Below are 19540 nucleotides of genomic sequence, written 5' to 3' on the forward strand. Positions count from 1 at the left end.
GCGTCGCCCTGACGGGCTGCAGACGGACTGTGCATTCCCCTTCCCCCAATCCTAATCCTAACCCCAATCCTAACACGCCTGTGCCTCCAGTCCGTCGTTTGGGTGGCGTCCCGCCGGTTGTGGACTCCCTGGGGACTCTGTTGTCGAGGAACGTGTGTGCAAGGGGCACCATGTCAGTGTGGTGAGGGGCTCAAACGCACTACACAGGAGTCTGAGGCAAAAGATCAAAGCAAACATTTTATTACATCAGCCAAACACATATATACTTACCTGTGTGTTTGTCCACTGCATGATGCACATTATATGTCGAGTAGACACATCATGCATGTAGGAAAGATCTGTGAGAAGTTGCTGGTGACACTGCAGAGGGGAGCTGAAGCCCCACCCCCTGCAGAACTCACATATAAGACCTCCTCCTTTCTGAGCGACTCATTCACTCTCCGGCTGCGATGAGGGGACATCCAGCTGCGAAGAGAAAACAGAGAAGTCGTCATTAAAAGGCCTCAGGAGATTAGAAGTGCTCCACCTACTAGGGAATTAGGAGTGTCCCAGTAGGCATGAGGTAACGCAGTTAAAAAGATGGCATACATCCTGCATTAGTAGCCAACCTGATGAGGTCTAAGGGACCGAAACGCGTCGTTGGACAGCAGTATTAATTTGGCCGTGTTTGCCACCAACTGCACACCCAGGAGTTTGGCGTTGTACGACTTCGGGGTTCTCGGGGGGTTCTGCGATTGGTGTGGGCGTCGCCCTGACGGGCTGCAGACGGACTGTGCATTCCCCTTCCCCCAATCCTAATCCTAACCCCAATCCTAACACGCCTGTGCCTCCAGTCCGTCGTTTGGGTGGCGTCCCGCCGGTTGTGGACTCCCTGGGGACTCTGTTGTCGAGGAACGTGTGTGCAAGGGGCACCATGTCAGTGTGGTGAGGGGCTCAAACGCACTACACAGGAGTCTGAGGCAAAAGATCAAAGCAAACATTTTATTACATCAGCCAAACACATATATACTTACCTGTGTGTTTGTCCACTGCATGATGCACATTATATGTCGAGTAGACACATCATGCATGTAGGAAAGATCTGTGAGAAGTTGCTGGTGACACTGCAGAGGGGAGCTGAAGCCCCACCCCCTGCAGAACTCACATATAAGACCTCCTCCTTTCTGAGCGACTCATTCACTCTCCGGCTGCGATGAGGGGACATCCAGCTGCGAAGAGAAAACAGAGAAGTCGTCATTAAAAGGCCTCAGGAGATTAGAAGTGCTCCACCTACTAGGGAATTAGGAGTGTCCCAGTAGGCATGAGGTAACGCAGTTAAAAAGATGGCATACATCCTGCATTAGTAGCCAACCTGATGAGGTCTAAGGGACCGAAACGCGTCGTTGGACAGCAGTATTAATTTGGCCGTGTTTGCCACCAACTGCACACCCAGGAGTTTGGCGTTGTACGACTTCGGGGTTCTCGGGGGGTTCTGCGATTGGTGTGGGCGTCGCCCTGACGGGCTGCAGACGGACTGTGCATTCCCCTTCCCCCAATCCTAATCCTAACCCCAATCCTAACACGCCTGTGCCTCCAGTCCGTCGTTTGGGTGGCGTCCCGCCGGTTGTGGACTCCCTGGGGACTCTGTTGTCGAGGAACGTGTGTGCAAGGGGCACCATGTCAGTGTGGTGAGGGGCTCAAACGCACTACACAGGAGTCTGAGGCAAAAGATCAAAGCAAACATTTTATTACATCAGCCAAACACATATATACTTACCTGTGTGTTTGTCCACTGCATGATGCACATTATATGTCGAGTAGACACATCATGCATGTAGGAAAGATCTGTGAGAAGTTGCTGGTGACACTGCAGAGGGGAGCTGAAGCCCCACCCCCTGCAGAACTCACATATAAGACCTCCTCCTTTCTGAGCGACTCATTCACTCTCCGGCTGCGATGAGGGGACATCCAGCTGCGAAGAGAAAACAGAGAAGTCGTCATTAAAAGGCCTCAGGAGATTAGAAGTGCTCCACCTACTAGGGAATTAGGAGTGTCCCAGTAGGCATGAGGTAACGCAGTTAAAAAGATGGCATACATCCTGCATTAGTAGCCAACCTGATGAGGTCTAAGGGACCGAAACGCGTCGTTGGACAGCAGTATTAATTTGGCCGTGTTTGCCACCAACTGCACACCCAGGAGTTTGGCGTTGTACGACTTCGGGGTTCTCGGGGGGTTCTGCGATTGGTGTGGGCGTCGCCCTGACGGGCTGCAGACGGACTGTGCATTCCCCTTCCCCCAATCCTAATCCTAACCCCAATCCTAACACGCCTGTGCCTCCAGTCCGTCGTTTGGGTGGCGTCCCGCCGGTTGTGGACTCCCTGGGGACTCTGTTGTCGAGGAACGTGTGTGCAAGGGGCACCATGTCAGTGTGGTGAGGGGCTCAAACGCACTACACAGGAGTCTGAGGCAAAAGATCAAAGCAAACATTTTATTACATCAGCCAAACACATATATACTTACCTGTGTGTTTGTCCACTGCATGATGCACATTATATGTCGAGTAGACACATCATGCATGTAGGAAAGATCTGTGAGAAGTTGCTGGTGACACTGCAGAGGGGAGCTGAAGCCCCACCCCCTGCAGAACTCACATATAAGACCTCCTCCTTTCTGAGCGACTCATTCACTCTCCGGCTGCGATGAGGGGACATCCAGCTGCGAAGAGAAAACAGAGAAGTCGTCATTAAAAGGCCTCAGGAGATTAGAAGTGCTCCACCTACTAGGGAATTAGGAGTGTCCCAGTAGGCATGAGGTAACGCAGTTAAAAAGATGGCATACATCCTGCATTAGTAGCCAACCTGATGAGGTCTAAGGGACCGAAACGCGTCGTTGGACAGCAGTATTAATTTGGCCGTGTTTGCCACCAACTGCACACCCAGGAGTTTGGCGTTGTACGACTTCGGGGTTCTCGGGGGGTTCTGCGATTGGTGTGGGCGTCGCCCTGACGGGCTGCAGACGGACTGTGCATTCCCCTTCCCCCAATCCTAATCCTAACCCCAATCCTAACACGCCTGTGCCTCCAGTCCGTCGTTTGGGTGGCGTCCCGCCGGTTGTGGACTCCCTGGGGACTCTGTTGTCGAGGAACGTGTGTGCAAGGGGCACCATGTCAGTGTGGTGAGGGGCTCAAACGCACTACACAGGAGTCTGAGGCAAAAGATCAAAGCAAACATTTTATTACATCAGCCAAACACATATATACTTACCTGTGTGTTTGTCCACTGCATGATGCACATTATATGTCGAGTAGACACATCATGCATGTAGGAAAGATCTGTGAGAAGTTGCTGGTGACACTGCAGAGGGGAGCTGAAGCCCCACCCCCTGCAGAACTCACATATAAGACCTCCTCCTTTCTGAGCGACTCATTCACTCTCCGGCTGCGATGAGGGGACATCCAGCTGCGAAGAGAAAACAGAGAAGTCGTCATTAAAAGGCCTCAGGAGATTAGAAGTGCTCCACCTACTAGGGAATTAGGAGTGTCCCAGTAGGCATGAGGTAACGCAGTTAAAAAGATGGCATACATCCTGCATTAGTAGCCAACCTGATGAGGTCTAAGGGACCGAAACGCGTCGTTGGACAGCAGTATTAATTTGGCCGTGTTTGCCACCAACTGCACACCCAGGAGTTTGGCGTTGTACGACTTCGGGGTTCTCGGGGGGTTCTGCGATTGGTGTGGGCGTCGCCCTGACGGGCTGCAGACGGACTGTGCATTCCCCTTCCCCCAATCCTAATCCTAACCCCAATCCTAACACGCCTGTGCCTCCAGTCCGTCGTTTGGGTGGCGTCCCGCCGGTTGTGGACTCCCTGGGGACTCTGTTGTCGAGGAACGTGTGTGCAAGGGGCACCATGTCAGTGTGGTGAGGGGCTCAAACGCACTACACAGGAGTCTGAGGCAAAAGATCAAAGCAAACATTTTATTACATCAGCCAAACACATATATACTTACCTGTGTGTTTGTCCACTGCATGATGCACATTATATGTCGAGTAGACACATCATGCATGTAGGAAAGATCTGTGAGAAGTTGCTGGTGACACTGCAGAGGGGAGCTGAAGCCCCACCCCCTGCAGAACTCACATATAAGACCTCCTCCTTTCTGAGCGACTCATTCACTCTCCGGCTGCGATGAGGGGACATCCAGCTGCGAAGAGAAAACAGAGAAGTCGTCATTAAAAGGCCTCAGGAGATTAGAAGTGCTCCACCTACTAGGGAATTAGGAGTGTCCCAGTAGGCATGAGGTAACGCAGTTAAAAAGATGGCATACATCCTGCATTAGTAGCCAACCTGATGAGGTCTAAGGGACCGAAACGCGTCGTTGGACAGCAGTATTAATTTGGCCGTGTTTGCCACCAACTGCACACCCAGGAGTTTGGCGTTGTACGACTTCGGGGTTCTCGGGGGGTTCTGCGATTGGTGTGGGCGTCGCCCTGACGGGCTGCAGACGGACTGTGCATTCCCCTTCCCCCAATCCTAATCCTAACCCCAATCCTAACACGCCTGTGCCTCCAGTCCGTCGTTTGGGTGGCGTCCCGCCGGTTGTGGACTCCCTGGGGACTCTGTTGTCGAGGAACGTGTGTGCAAGGGGCACCATGTCAGTGTGGTGAGGGGCTCAAACGCACTACACAGGAGTCTGAGGCAAAAGATCAAAGCAAACATTTTATTACATCAGCCAAACACATATATACTTACCTGTGTGTTTGTCCACTGCATGATGCACATTATATGTCGAGTAGACACATCATGCATGTAGGAAAGATCTGTGAGAAGTTGCTGGTGACACTGCAGAGGGGAGCTGAAGCCCCACCCCCTGCAGAACTCACATATAAGACCTCCTCCTTTCTGAGCGACTCATTCACTCTCCGGCTGCGATGAGGGGACATCCAGCTGCGAAGAGAAAACAGAGAAGTCGTCATTAAAAGGCCTCAGGAGATTAGAAGTGCTCCACCTACTAGGGAATTAGGAGTGTCCCAGTAGGCATGAGGTAACGCAGTTAAAAAGATGGCATACATCCTGCATTAGTAGCCAACCTGATGAGGTCTAAGGGACCGAAACGCGTCGTTGGACAGCAGTATTAATTTGGCCGTGTTTGCCACCAACTGCACACCCAGGAGTTTGGCGTTGTACGACTTCGGGGTTCTCGGGGGGTTCTGCGATTGGTGTGGGCGTCGCCCTGACGGGCTGCAGACGGACTGTGCATTCCCCTTCCCCCAATCCTAATCCTAACCCCAATCCTAACACGCCTGTGCCTCCAGTCCGTCGTTTGGGTGGCGTCCCGCCGGTTGTGGACTCCCTGGGGACTCTGTTGTCGAGGAACGTGTGTGCAAGGGGCACCATGTCAGTGTGGTGAGGGGCTCAAACGCACTACACAGGAGTCTGAGGCAAAAGATCAAAGCAAACATTTTATTACATCAGCCAAACACATATATACTTACCTGTGTGTTTGTCCACTGCATGATGCACATTATATGTCGAGTAGACACATCATGCATGTAGGAAAGATCTGTGAGAAGTTGCTGGTGACACTGCAGAGGGGAGCTGAAGCCCCACCCCCTGCAGAACTCACATATAAGACCTCCTCCTTTCTGAGCGACTCATTCACTCTCCGGCTGCGATGAGGGGACATCCAGCTGCGAAGAGAAAACAGAGAAGTCGTCATTAAAAGGCCTCAGGAGATTAGAAGTGCTCCACCTACTAGGGAATTAGGAGTGTCCCAGTAGGCATGAGGTAACGCAGTTAAAAAGATGGCATACATCCTGCATTAGTAGCCAACCTGATGAGGTCTAAGGGACCGAAACGCGTCGTTGGACAGCAGTATTAATTTGGCCGTGTTTGCCACCAACTGCACACCCAGGAGTTTGGCGTTGTACGACTTCGGGGTTCTCGGGGGGTTCTGCGATTGGTGTGGGCGTCGCCCTGACGGGCTGCAGACGGACTGTGCATTCCCCTTCCCCCAATCCTAATCCTAACCCCAATCCTAACACGCCTGTGCCTCCAGTCCGTCGTTTGGGTGGCGTCCCGCCGGTTGTGGACTCCCTGGGGACTCTGTTGTCGAGGAACGTGTGTGCAAGGGGCACCATGTCAGTGTGGTGAGGGGCTCAAACGCACTACACAGGAGTCTGAGGCAAAAGATCAAAGCAAACATTTTATTACATCAGCCAAACACATATATACTTACCTGTGTGTTTGTCCACTGCATGATGCACATTATATGTCGAGTAGACACATCATGCATGTAGGAAAGATCTGTGAGAAGTTGCTGGTGACACTGCAGAGGGGAGCTGAAGCCCCACCCCCTGCAGAACTCACATATAAGACCTCCTCCTTTCTGAGCGACTCATTCACTCTCCGGCTGCGATGAGGGGACATCCAGCTGCGAAGAGAAAACAGAGAAGTCGTCATTAAAAGGCCTCAGGAGATTAGAAGTGCTCCACCTACTAGGGAATTAGGAGTGTCCCAGTAGGCATGAGGTAACGCAGTTAAAAAGATGGCATACATCCTGCATTAGTAGCCAACCTGATGAGGTCTAAGGGACCGAAACGCGTCGTTGGACAGCAGTATTAATTTGGCCGTGTTTGCCACCAACTGCACACCCAGGAGTTTGGCGTTGTACGACTTCGGGGTTCTCGGGGGGTTCTGCGATTGGTGTGGGCGTCGCCCTGACGGGCTGCAGACGGACTGTGCATTCCCCTTCCCCCAATCCTAATCCTAACCCCAATCCTAACACGCCTGTGCCTCCAGTCCGTCGTTTGGGTGGCGTCCCGCCGGTTGTGGACTCCCTGGGGACTCTGTTGTCGAGGAACGTGTGTGCAAGGGGCACCATGTCAGTGTGGTGAGGGGCTCAAACGCACTACACAGGAGTCTGAGGCAAAAGATCAAAGCAAACATTTTATTACATCAGCCAAACACATATATACTTACCTGTGTGTTTGTCCACTGCATGATGCACATTATATGTCGAGTAGACACATCATGCATGTAGGAAAGATCTGTGAGAAGTTGCTGGTGACACTGCAGAGGGGAGCTGAAGCCCCACCCCCTGCAGAACTCACATATAAGACCTCCTCCTTTCTGAGCGACTCATTCACTCTCCGGCTGCGATGAGGGGACATCCAGCTGCGAAGAGAAAACAGAGAAGTCGTCATTAAAAGGCCTCAGGAGATTAGAAGTGCTCCACCTACTAGGGAATTAGGAGTGTCCCAGTAGGCATGAGGTAACGCAGTTAAAAAGATGGCATACATCCTGCATTAGTAGCCAACCTGATGAGGTCTAAGGGACCGAAACGCGTCGTTGGACAGCAGTATTAATTTGGCCGTGTTTGCCACCAACTGCACACCCAGGAGTTTGGCGTTGTACGACTTCGGGGTTCTCGGGGGGTTCTGCGATTGGTGTGGGCGTCGCCCTGACGGGCTGCAGACGGACTGTGCATTCCCCTTCCCCCAATCCTAATCCTAACCCCAATCCTAACACGCCTGTGCCTCCAGTCCGTCGTTTGGGTGGCGTCCCGCCGGTTGTGGACTCCCTGGGGACTCTGTTGTCGAGGAACGTGTGTGCAAGGGGCACCATGTCAGTGTGGTGAGGGGCTCAAACGCACTACACAGGAGTCTGAGGCAAAAGATCAAAGCAAACATTTTATTACATCAGCCAAACACATATATACTTACCTGTGTGTTTGTCCACTGCATGATGCACATTATATGTCGAGTAGACACATCATGCATGTAGGAAAGATCTGTGAGAAGTTGCTGGTGACACTGCAGAGGGGAGCTGAAGCCCCACCCCCTGCAGAACTCACATATAAGACCTCCTCCTTTCTGAGCGACTCATTCACTCTCCGGCTGCGATGAGGGGACATCCAGCTGCGAAGAGAAAACAGAGAAGTCGTCATTAAAAGGCCTCAGGAGATTAGAAGTGCTCCACCTACTAGGGAATTAGGAGTGTCCCAGTAGGCATGAGGTAACGCAGTTAAAAAGATGGCATACATCCTGCATTAGTAGCCAACCTGATGAGGTCTAAGGGACCGAAACGCGTCGTTGGACAGCAGTATTAATTTGGCCGTGTTTGCCACCAACTGCACACCCAGGAGTTTGGCGTTGTACGACTTCGGGGTTCTCGGGGGGTTCTGCGATTGGTGTGGGCGTCGCCCTGACGGGCTGCAGACGGACTGTGCATTCCCCTTCCCCCAATCCTAATCCTAACCCCAATCCTAACACGCCTGTGCCTCCAGTCCGTCGTTTGGGTGGCGTCCCGCCGGTTGTGGACTCCCTGGGGACTCTGTTGTCGAGGAACGTGTGTGCAAGGGGCACCATGTCAGTGTGGTGAGGGGCTCAAACGCACTACACAGGAGTCTGAGGCAAAAGATCAAAGCAAACATTTTATTACATCAGCCAAACACATATATACTTACCTGTGTGTTTGTCCACTGCATGATGCACATTATATGTCGAGTAGACACATCATGCATGTAGGAAAGATCTGTGAGAAGTTGCTGGTGACACTGCAGAGGGGAGCTGAAGCCCCACCCCCTGCAGAACTCACATATAAGACCTCCTCCTTTCTGAGCGACTCATTCACTCTCCGGCTGCGATGAGGGGACATCCAGCTGCGAAGAGAAAACAGAGAAGTCGTCATTAAAAGGCCTCAGGAGATTAGAAGTGCTCCACCTACTAGGGAATTAGGAGTGTCCCAGTAGGCATGAGGTAACGCAGTTAAAAAGATGGCATACATCCTGCATTAGTAGCCAACCTGATGAGGTCTAAGGGACCGAAACGCGTCGTTGGACAGCAGTATTAATTTGGCCGTGTTTGCCACCAACTGCACACCCAGGAGTTTGGCGTTGTACGACTTCGGGGTTCTCGGGGGGTTCTGCGATTGGTGTGGGCGTCGCCCTGACGGGCTGCAGACGGACTGTGCATTCCCCTTCCCCCAATCCTAATCCTAACCCCAATCCTAACACGCCTGTGCCTCCAGTCCGTCGTTTGGGTGGCGTCCCGCCGGTTGTGGACTCCCTGGGGACTCTGTTGTCGAGGAACGTGTGTGCAAGGGGCACCATGTCAGTGTGGTGAGGGGCTCAAACGCACTACACAGGAGTCTGAGGCAAAAGATCAAAGCAAACATTTTATTACATCAGCCAAACACATATATACTTACCTGTGTGTTTGTCCACTGCATGATGCACATTATATGTCGAGTAGACACATCATGCATGTAGGAAAGATCTGTGAGAAGTTGCTGGTGACACTGCAGAGGGGAGCTGAAGCCCCACCCCCTGCAGAACTCACATATAAGACCTCCTCCTTTCTGAGCGACTCATTCACTCTCCGGCTGCGATGAGGGGACATCCAGCTGCGAAGAGAAAACAGAGAAGTCGTCATTAAAAGGCCTCAGGAGATTAGAAGTGCTCCACCTACTAGGGAATTAGGAGTGTCCCAGTAGGCATGAGGTAACGCAGTTAAAAAGATGGCATACATCCTGCATTAGTAGCCAACCTGATGAGGTCTAAGGGACCGAAACGCGTCGTTGGACAGCAGTATTAATTTGGCCGTGTTTGCCACCAACTGCACACCCAGGAGTTTGGCGTTGTACGACTTCGGGGTTCTCGGGGGGTTCTGCGATTGGTGTGGGCGTCGCCCTGACGGGCTGCAGACGGACTGTGCATTCCCCTTCCCCCAATCCTAATCCTAACCCCAATCCTAACACGCCTGTGCCTCCAGTCCGTCGTTTGGGTGGCGTCCCGCCGGTTGTGGACTCCCTGGGGACTCTGTTGTCGAGGAACGTGTGTGCAAGGGGCACCATGTCAGTGTGGTGAGGGGCTCAAACGCACTACACAGGAGTCTGAGGCAAAAGATCAAAGCAAACATTTTATTACATCAGCCAAACACATATATACTTACCTGTGTGTTTGTCCACTGCATGATGCACATTATATGTCGAGTAGACACATCATGCATGTAGGAAAGATCTGTGAGAAGTTGCTGGTGACACTGCAGAGGGGAGCTGAAGCCCCACCCCCTGCAGAACTCACATATAAGACCTCCTCCTTTCTGAGCGACTCATTCACTCTCCGGCTGCGATGAGGGGACATCCAGCTGCGAAGAGAAAACAGAGAAGTCGTCATTAAAAGGCCTCAGGAGATTAGAAGTGCTCCACCTACTAGGGAATTAGGAGTGTCCCAGTAGGCATGAGGTAACGCAGTTAAAAAGATGGCATACATCCTGCATTAGTAGCCAACCTGATGAGGTCTAAGGGACCGAAACGCGTCGTTGGACAGCAGTATTAATTTGGCCGTGTTTGCCACCAACTGCACACCCAGGAGTTTGGCGTTGTACGACTTCGGGGTTCTCGGGGGGTTCTGCGATTGGTGTGGGCGTCGCCCTGACGGGCTGCAGACGGACTGTGCATTCCCCTTCCCCCAATCCTAATCCTAACCCCAATCCTAACACGCCTGTGCCTCCAGTCCGTCGTTTGGGTGGCGTCCCGCCGGTTGTGGACTCCCTGGGGACTCTGTTGTCGAGGAACGTGTGTGCAAGGGGCACCATGTCAGTGTGGTGAGGGGCTCAAACGCACTACACAGGAGTCTGAGGCAAAAGATCAAAGCAAACATTTTATTACATCAGCCAAACACATATATACTTACCTGTGTGTTTGTCCACTGCATGATGCACATTATATGTCGAGTAGACACATCATGCATGTAGGAAAGATCTGTGAGAAGTTGCTGGTGACACTGCAGAGGGGAGCTGAAGCCCCACCCCCTGCAGAACTCACATATAAGACCTCCTCCTTTCTGAGCGACTCATTCACTCTCCGGCTGCGATGAGGGGACATCCAGCTGCGAAGAGAAAACAGAGCAGTCGTCATTAAAGGGCCTCAGGAGATTAGAAGTGCTCCACCTACTAGGGAATTAGAAGTGTCCCAGTAGGCATGAGGTAACGCAGTTAAAAAGATGGCATACATCCTGCATTAGTAGCCAACCTGATGAGGTCTAAGGGACCGAAACGCGTCGTTGGACAGCAGATTAATTCGGCCGTGTTTGCCACCAACTGCACACCCAGGAGTTTGGCGTTGTACGACTTCGGGGTTCTCGGGGGGTTCTGCGATTGGTGTGGGCGTCGCCCTGACGGGCTGCAGACGGACTGTGCATTCCCTTACCCCAATCCTAATCCTAACCCCAATCCTAACACGCCTGTGCCTCCAGTCCGTCGTTTGGGTGGCGTCCCGCCGGTTGTGGACTCCCTGGGGACTCTGTTGTCGAGGAACGTGGGTGCAAGGGGCACTCATGTCAGTGTGGTGAGGGGCTCAAACGCACTACACAGGAGTCTGAGGCAAAAAGATCAAAGCAAACATTTGATTACATCAGCCAAACACATTTATACTTACCTGTGTGTTTGTCCACTGTATGATGCTCATTATATGTCGAGTAGACACATCATACATGTAGGATAGATCTGTGAGAAGTTGCTGGCGACACTGCAGAGGGGAGCTGAAGCCCCACCCCCTGCAGAACTCACATATAAGACCTCCTCCTTTCTGAGCGACTCATTCACTCTCCGGCTGCGATGAGGGGACATCCAGCTGCGAAGAGAAAACAGAGCAGTCGTCATTAAAGGGCCTCAGGAGATTAGAAGTGCTCCACCTACTAGGGAATTAGAAGTGTCCCAGTAGGCATGAGGTAACGCAGTTAAAAAGATGGCATACATCCTGCATTAGTAGCCAACCTGATGAGGTCTAAGGGACCGAAACGCGTCGTTGGACAGCAGATTAATTCGGCCGTGTTTGCCACCAACTGCACACCCAGGAGTTTGGCGTTGTACGACTTCGGGGTTCTCGGGGGGTTCTGCGATTGGTGTGGGCGTCGCCCTGACGGGCTGCAGACGGACTGTGCATTCCCTTACCCCAATCCTAATCCTAACCCCAATCCTAACACGCCTGTGCCTCCAGTCCGTCGTTTGGGTGGCGTCCCGCCGGTTGTGGACTCCCTGGGGACTCTGTTGTCGAGGAACGTGGGTGCAAGGGGCACTCATGTCAGTGTGGTGAGGGGCTCAAACGCACTACACAGGAGTCTGAGGCAAAAAGATCAAAGCAAACATTTGATTACATCAGCCAAACACATTTATACTTACCTGTGTGTTTGTCCACTGTATGATGCTCATTATATGTCGAGTAGACACATCATACATGTAGGATAGATCTGTGAGAAGTTGCTGGCGACACTGCAGAGGGGAGCTGAAGCCCCACCCCCTGCAGAACTCACATATAAGACCTCCTCCTTTCTGAGCGACTCATTCACTCTCCGGCTGCGATGAGGGGACATCCAGCTGCGAAGAGAAAACAGAGCAGTCGTCATTAAAGGGCCTCAGGAGATTAGAAGTGCTCCACCTACTAGGGAATTAGAAGTGTCCCAGTAGGCATGAGGTAACGCAGTTAAAAAGATGGCATACATCCTGCATTAGTAGCCAACCTGATGAGGTCTAAGGGACCGAAACGCGTCGTTGGACAGCAGATTAATTCGGCCGTGTTTGCCACCAACTGCACACCCAGGAGTTTGGCGTTGTACGACTTCGGGGTTCTCGGGGGGTTCTGCGATTGGTGTGGGCGTCGCCCTGACGGGCTGCAGACGGACTGTGCATTCCCTTACCCCAATCCTAATCCTAACCCCAATCCTAACACGCCTGTGCCTCCAGTCCGTCGTTTGGGTGGCGTCCCGCCGGTTGTGGACTCCCTGGGGACTCTGTTGTCGAGGAACGTGGGTGCAAGGGGCACTCATGTCAGTGTGGTGAGGGGCTCAAACGCACTACACAGGAGTCTGAGGCAAAAAGATCAAAGCAAACATTTGATTACATCAGCCAAACACATTTATACTTACCTGTGTGTTTGTCCACTGTATGATGCTCATTATATGTCGAGTAGACACATCATACATGTAGGATAGATCTGTGAGAAGTTGCTGGCGACACTGCAGAGGGGAGCTGAAGCCCCACCCCCTGCAGAACTCACATATAAGACCTCCTCCTTTCTGAGCGACTCATTCACTCTCCGGCTGCGATGAGGGGACATCCAGCTGCGAAGAGAAAACAGAGCAGTCGTCATTAAAGGGCCTCAGGAGATTAGAAGTGCTCCACCTACTAGGGAATTAGAAGTGTCCCAGTAGGCATGAGGTAACGCAGTTAAAAAGATGGCATACATCCTGCATTAGTAGCCAACCTGATGAGGTCTAAGGGACCGAAACGCGTCGTTGGACAGCAGATTAATTCGGCCGTGTTTGCCACCAACTGCACACCCAGGAGTTTGGCGTTGTACGACTTCGGGGTTCTCGGGGGGTTCTGCGATTGGTGTGGGCGTCGCCCTGACGGGCTGCAGACGGACTGTGCATTCCCTTACCCCAATCCTAATCCTAACCCCAATCCTAACCCTAACCCTAACCCTAACCCTAACCCTAACCCTAACCCTAACCCTAACCCTAACCCTAACCCTAACCCTAACCCTAACCCAACGACAACGACCCCTCCCCAAAGGTCACCTGGAGGGGTCAACAACACACACGCAGGTCACTACAGCTGCCGCTGCCATCATTGAGTGTCACCAGCGTTGTTGTCGTTGTGTGCTTGTTGTTTTTGGTCGGGGTCCCCCGGGACCTTGCGCGCAGTTTGGGCACCACCCTGGCGGTCCTTGACGGACCGTGCATTCCCCTAATCCCTTACCCTAACCCCAACCCCAACCCCAACCCTAAACCTAACCCGCCTGTGCCTCGGGACTGCCGCCTGGGGGGTGCCCTGCTGTTTGTGGGTTTTCTCGGGTGGACTCCGTGCCGGAAACACACAGGTGCAAAACAAATATGCATTAAAAAATATATTTGTGTGGACTATATTGGGTGAGAATTGGGAACAGATTCAATGTAATTCTCAAAAATTGCCATATTATGTGTTTTTGAAGTCCATATTGGATACTGCATAATTTATGGTATTTATAACATTATTATTATTTCTTTAATTTTGCCATATTTGGTCATTATTTACATATATATAGTCTTATTATGCTATGTATATATATTATTTCTGTTTTATACCAGTCACCGGGTGATTTTGATAATAACTGCACTGGCCCTTTAAATCGGCATCCATTTTGTGTGCAAGAGCACGTCACCATGTGTAGGCTGGCAGAGGCAGTTCAGCTCCCGGCTGGAATGCATGCCTCTGGGAGGCCTGGCTGCCTCTCATTATGTTTGTACCATTTTAGGCCTGATGAAGACTGAATAAAGTCGAAACGTTGCCTGTTCATCTGGATGGTAATTATTCTTTTTTTATTTATTTATTTTTCCATTTTTGAGCAATATTTTGGTCTGGCTGTGGCTTGTGGCCTACTTAGCTCCACAGCTAATTAGCGGTAGCTCGCTGCTATGGTTCACAATAACCAATATTTTTGAACCTGCAAAACCTCTTGCTGCTTCCAAAATGCTCTCATGCCGTGAATATTGGACTCTGCACGCGCCTGGAGGCCCCGGACCCCTCGGTGAGACACCTGGACACCGTAGGTGAGTCGCCATGACAACCACAAAATGGCTGGCCCCTATTTGACTTTAAATGACCCTAAAGGTCACTGGGCTAATTTGGCTTCACTATGCCCACTAGCAGCAATGTTGCTATCAATTATGCAACCACATTATGCAGAGGTTCACTCCCCATTTTTTGCCACAAATAAGAAGAATGTCAGTGAGGATTATTAAAATTTTAATGAACATTGAGGTCCACAACACATCCAGCTCGCAGTAAAAAAGATGGCACGCAGCCCGCTGGAGCGGTTAAAAAGATGGTGCCAATCCTGCTTGAGTCACGTGACCTCTGACCCCGGATCAGCATCCTCTTCACGCCTGTGGCGCGTCCGAGCGCACAGGGATGGACAGCTACACGGTATGTCTGAGGCCGACAATACCGCAACGAGTCCGCCGTCAGCACAGCAACCTGCGACCCGATAATCCGGCCCCCCCCAGCATGACCTCGAGGCCGCGTGAGGAAGAGCCAGAGAGAGCCACCCACTGCATAATGCCCAAGCAGGCAGCTCGGGGACAAGGTGCAGAGGACCAAAGCGAGCCAACTGACGGTACGACAAACCTGCGATGGAGGAGACCCTCAGACCGCCGCTTGGGGACCCCCTTCCTGCTGCTCAAGTGCGCCAGGCACGTGAGAGGTCATCCGGAGGGTCAGCACATTTGCCACCTTGCAACAGCCGTCGTCACATGTCAGCAGACGGGACACGGCCACGCTGACCTTTCATTCGGACTCGCTGACATCCAACGACAACGACCCCTCCCCAAAGGTCACCTGGAGGGGTCAACAACACACACGCAGGTCACTACAGCTGCCGCTGCCATCATTGAGTGTCACCAGCGTTGTTGTCGTTGTGTGCTTGTTGTTTTTGGTCGGGGTCCCCCGGGACCTTGCGCGCAGTTTGGGCACCACCCTGGCGGTCCTTGACGGACCGTGCATTCCCCTAATCCCTTACCCTAACCCCAACCCCAACCCCAACCCTAAACCTAACCCGCCTGTGCCTCGGGACTGCCGCCTGGGGGGTGCCCTGCTGTTTGTGGGTTTTCTCGGGTGGACTCCGTGCCGGAAACACACAGGTGCAAAACAAATATGCATTAAAAAATATATTTGTGTGGACTATATTGGGTGAGAATTGGGAACAGATTCAATGTAATTCTCAAAAATTGCCATATTATGTGTTTTTGAAGTCCATATTGGATACTGCATAATTTATGGTATTTATAACATTATTATTATTTCTTTAATTTTGCCATATTTGGTCATTATTTACATATATATAGTCTTATTATGCTATGTATATATATTATTTCTGTTTTATACCAGTCACCGGGTGATTTTGATAATAACTGCACTGGCCCTTTAAATCGGCATCCATTTTGTGTGCAAGAGCACGTCACCATGTGTAGGCTGGCAGAGGCAGTTCAGCTCCCGGCTGGAATGCATGCCTCTGGGAGGCCTGGCTGCCTCTCATTATGTTTGTACCATTTTAGGCCTGATGAAGACTGAATAAAGTCGAAACGTTGCCTGTTCATCTGGATGGTAATTATTCTTTTTTTATTTATTTATTTTTCCATTTTTGAGCAATATTTTGGTCTGGCTGTGGCTTGTGGCCTACTTAGCTCCACAGCTAATTAGCGGTAGCTCGCTGCTATGGTTCACAATAACCAATATTTTTGAACCTGCAAAACCTCTTGCTGCTTCCAAAATGCTCTCATGCCGTGAATATTGGACTCTGCACGCGCCTGGAGGCCCCGGACCCCTCGGTGAGACACCTGGACACCGTAGGTGAGTCGCCATGACAACCACAAAATGGCTGGCCCCTATTTGACTTTAAATGACCCTAAAGGTCACTGGGCTAATTTGGCTTCACTATGCCCACTAGCAGCAATGTTGCTATCAATTATGCAACCACATTATGCAGAGGTTCACTCCCCATTTTTTGCCACAAATAAGAAGAATGTCAGTGAGGATTATTAAAATTTTAATGAACATTGAGGTCCACAACACATCCAGCTCGCAGTAAAAAAGATGGCACGCAGCCCGCTGGAGCGGTTAAAAAGATGGTGCCAATCCTGCTTGAGTCACGTGACCTCTGACCCCGGATCAGCATCCTCTTCACGCCTGTGGCGCGTCCGAGCGCACAGGGATGGACAGCTACACGGTATGTCTGAGGCCGACAATACCGCAACGAGTCCGCCGTCAGCACAGCAACCTGCGACCCGATAATCCGGCCCCCCCCAGCATGACCTCGAGGCCGCGTGAGGAAGAGCCAGAGAGAGCCACCCACTGCATAATGCCCAAGCAGGCAGCTCGGGGACAAGGTGCAGAGGACCAAAGCGAGCCAACTGACGGTACGACAAACCTGCGATGGAGGAGACCCTCAGACCGCCGCTTGGGGACCCCCTTCCTGCTGCTCAAGTGCGCCAGGCACGTGAGAGGTCATCCGGAGGGTCAGCACATTTGCCACCTTGCAACAGCCGTCGTCACATGTCAGCAGACGGGACACGGCCACGCTGACCTTTCATTCGGACTCGCTGACATCCAACGACAACGACCCCTCCCCAAAGGTCACCTGGAGGGGTCAACAACACACACGCAGGTCACTACAGCTGCCGCTGCCATCATTGAGTGTCACCAGCGTTGTTGTCGTTGTGTGCTTGTTGTTTTTGGTCGGGGTCCCCCGGGACCTTGCGCGCAGTTTGGGCACCACCCTGGCGGTCCTTGACGGACCGTGCATTCCCCTAATCCCTTACCCTAACCCCAACCCCAACCCCAACCCTAAACCTAACCCGCCTGTGCCTCGGGACTGCCGCCTGGGGGGTGCCCTGCTGTTTGTGGGTTTTCTCGGGTGGACTCCGTGCCGGAAACACACAGGTGCAAAACAAATATGCATTAAAAAATATATTTGTGTGGACTATATTGGGTGAGAATTGGGAACAGATTCAATGTAATTCTCAAAAATTGCCATATTATGTGTTTTTGAAGTCCATATTGGATACTGCATAATTTATGGTATTTATAACATTATTATTATTTCTTTAATTTTGCCATATTTGGTCATTATTTACATATATATAGTCTTATTATGCTATGTATATATATTATTTCTGTTTTATACCAGTCACCGGGTGATTTTGATAATAACTGCACTGGCCCTTTAAATCGGCATCCATTTTGTGTGCAAGAGCACGTCACCATGTGTAGGCTGGCAGAGGCAGTTCAGCTCCCGGCTGGAATGCATGCCTCTGGGAGGCCTGGCTGCCTCTCATTATGTTTGTACCATTTTAGGCCTGATGAAGACTGAATAAAGTCGAAACGTTGCCTGTTCATCTGGATGGTAATTATTCTTTTTTTATTTATTTATTTTTCCATTTTTGAGCAATATTTTGGTCTGGCTGTGGCTTGTGGCCTACTTAGCTCCACAGCTAATTAGCGGTAGCTCGCTGCTATGGTTCACAATAACCAATATTTTTGAACCTGCAAAACCTCTTGCTGCTTCCAAAATGCTCTCATGCCGTGAATATTGGACTCTGCACGCGCCTGGAGGCCCCGGACCCCTCGGTGAGACACCTGGACACCGTAGGTGAGTCGCCATGACAACCACAAAATGGCTGGCCCCTATTTGACTTTAAATGACCCTAAAGGTCACTGGGCTAATTTGGCTTCACTATGCCCACTAGCAGCAATGTTGCTATCAATTATGCAACCACATTATGCAGAGGTTCACTCCCCATTTTTTGCCACAAATAAGAAGAATGTCAGTGAGGATTATTAAAATTTTAATGAACATTGAGGTCCACAACACATCCAGCTCGCAGTAAAAAAGATGGCACGCAGCCCGCTGGAGCGGTTAAAAAGATGGTGCCAATCCTGCTTGAGTCACGTGACCTCTGACCCCGGATCAGCATCCTCTTCACGCCTGTGGCGCGTCCGAGCGCACAGGGATGGACAGCTACACGGTATGTCTGAGGCCGACAATACCGCAACGAGTCCGCCGTCAGCACAGCAACCTGCGACCCGATAATCCGGCCCCCCCCAGCATGACCTCGAGGCCGCGTGAGGAAGAGCCAGAGAGAGCCACCCACTGCATAATGCCCAAGCAGGCAGCTCGGGGACAAGGTGCAGAGGACCAAAGCGAGCCAACTGACGGTACGACAAACCTGCGATGGAGGAGACCCTCAGACCGCCGCTTGGGGACCCCCTTCCTGCTGCTCAAGTGCGCCAGGCACGTGAGAGGTCATCCGGAGGGTCAGCACATTTGCCACCTTGCAACAGCCGTCGTCACATGTCAGCAGACGGGACACGGCCACGCTGACCTTTCATTCGGACTCGCTGACATCCAACGACAACGACCCCTCCCCAAAGGTCACCTGGAGGGGTCAACAACACACACGCAGGTCACTACAGCTGCCGCTGCCATCATTGAGTGTCACCAGCGTTGTTGTCGTTGTGTGCTTGTTGTTTTTGGTCGGGGTCCCCCGGGACCTTGCGCGCAGTTTGGGCACCACCCTGGCGGTCCTTGACGGACCGTGCATTCCCCTAATCCCTTACCCTAACCCCAACCCCAACCCCAACCCTAAACCTAACCCGCCTGTGCCTCGGGACTGCCGCCTGGGGGGTGCCCTGCTGTTTGTGGGTTTTCTCGGGTGGACTCCGTGCCGGAAACACACAGGTGCAAAACAAATATGCATTAAAAAATATATTTGTGTGGACTATATTGGGTGAGAATTGGGAACAGATTCAATGTAATTCTCAAAAATTGCCATATTATGTGTTTTTGAAGTCCATATTGGATACTGCATAATTTATGGTATTTATAACATTATTATTATTTCTTTAATTTTGCCATATTTGGTCATTATTTACATATATATAGTCTTATTATGCTATGTATATATATTATTTCTGTTTTATACCAGTCACCGGGTGATTTTGATAATAACTGCACTGGCCCTTTAAAT

At 51.4% G+C, this 19540-nt stretch overlaps 1 long non-coding RNA gene across 2 annotated transcripts in view; it reads right to left on the reverse strand.

Moving 5' to 3' along the window:
* Nucleotides 1–10795: 10795 nt before the first annotated feature.
* The window catches only part of LOC133554023 (uncharacterized), an 84440-nt gene continuing 75695 nt past the window's right edge, over nt 10796–19540 (reverse strand). Inside the window, exons 8-9 of one of the 2 annotated variants that reach the window (XR_009807046.1) lie at nt 11676–13096; nt 10796–11610 (exon numbers count right to left, since the gene is read on the reverse strand). This is a non-coding gene — a long non-coding RNA (uncharacterized LOC133554023). Of the gene's footprint in view, nt 13097–19540 lie in introns of both variants that reach the window. The other variant, XR_009807045.1, reaches the window with a different exon arrangement.

This window comes from Nerophis ophidion, linkage group LG06 (assembly GCF_033978795.1).
Source record: "Nerophis ophidion isolate RoL-2023_Sa linkage group LG06, RoL_Noph_v1.0, whole genome shotgun sequence".
In the NCBI taxonomy this organism is placed as follows: domain Eukaryota; kingdom Metazoa; phylum Chordata; class Actinopteri; order Syngnathiformes; family Syngnathidae; genus Nerophis; species Nerophis ophidion.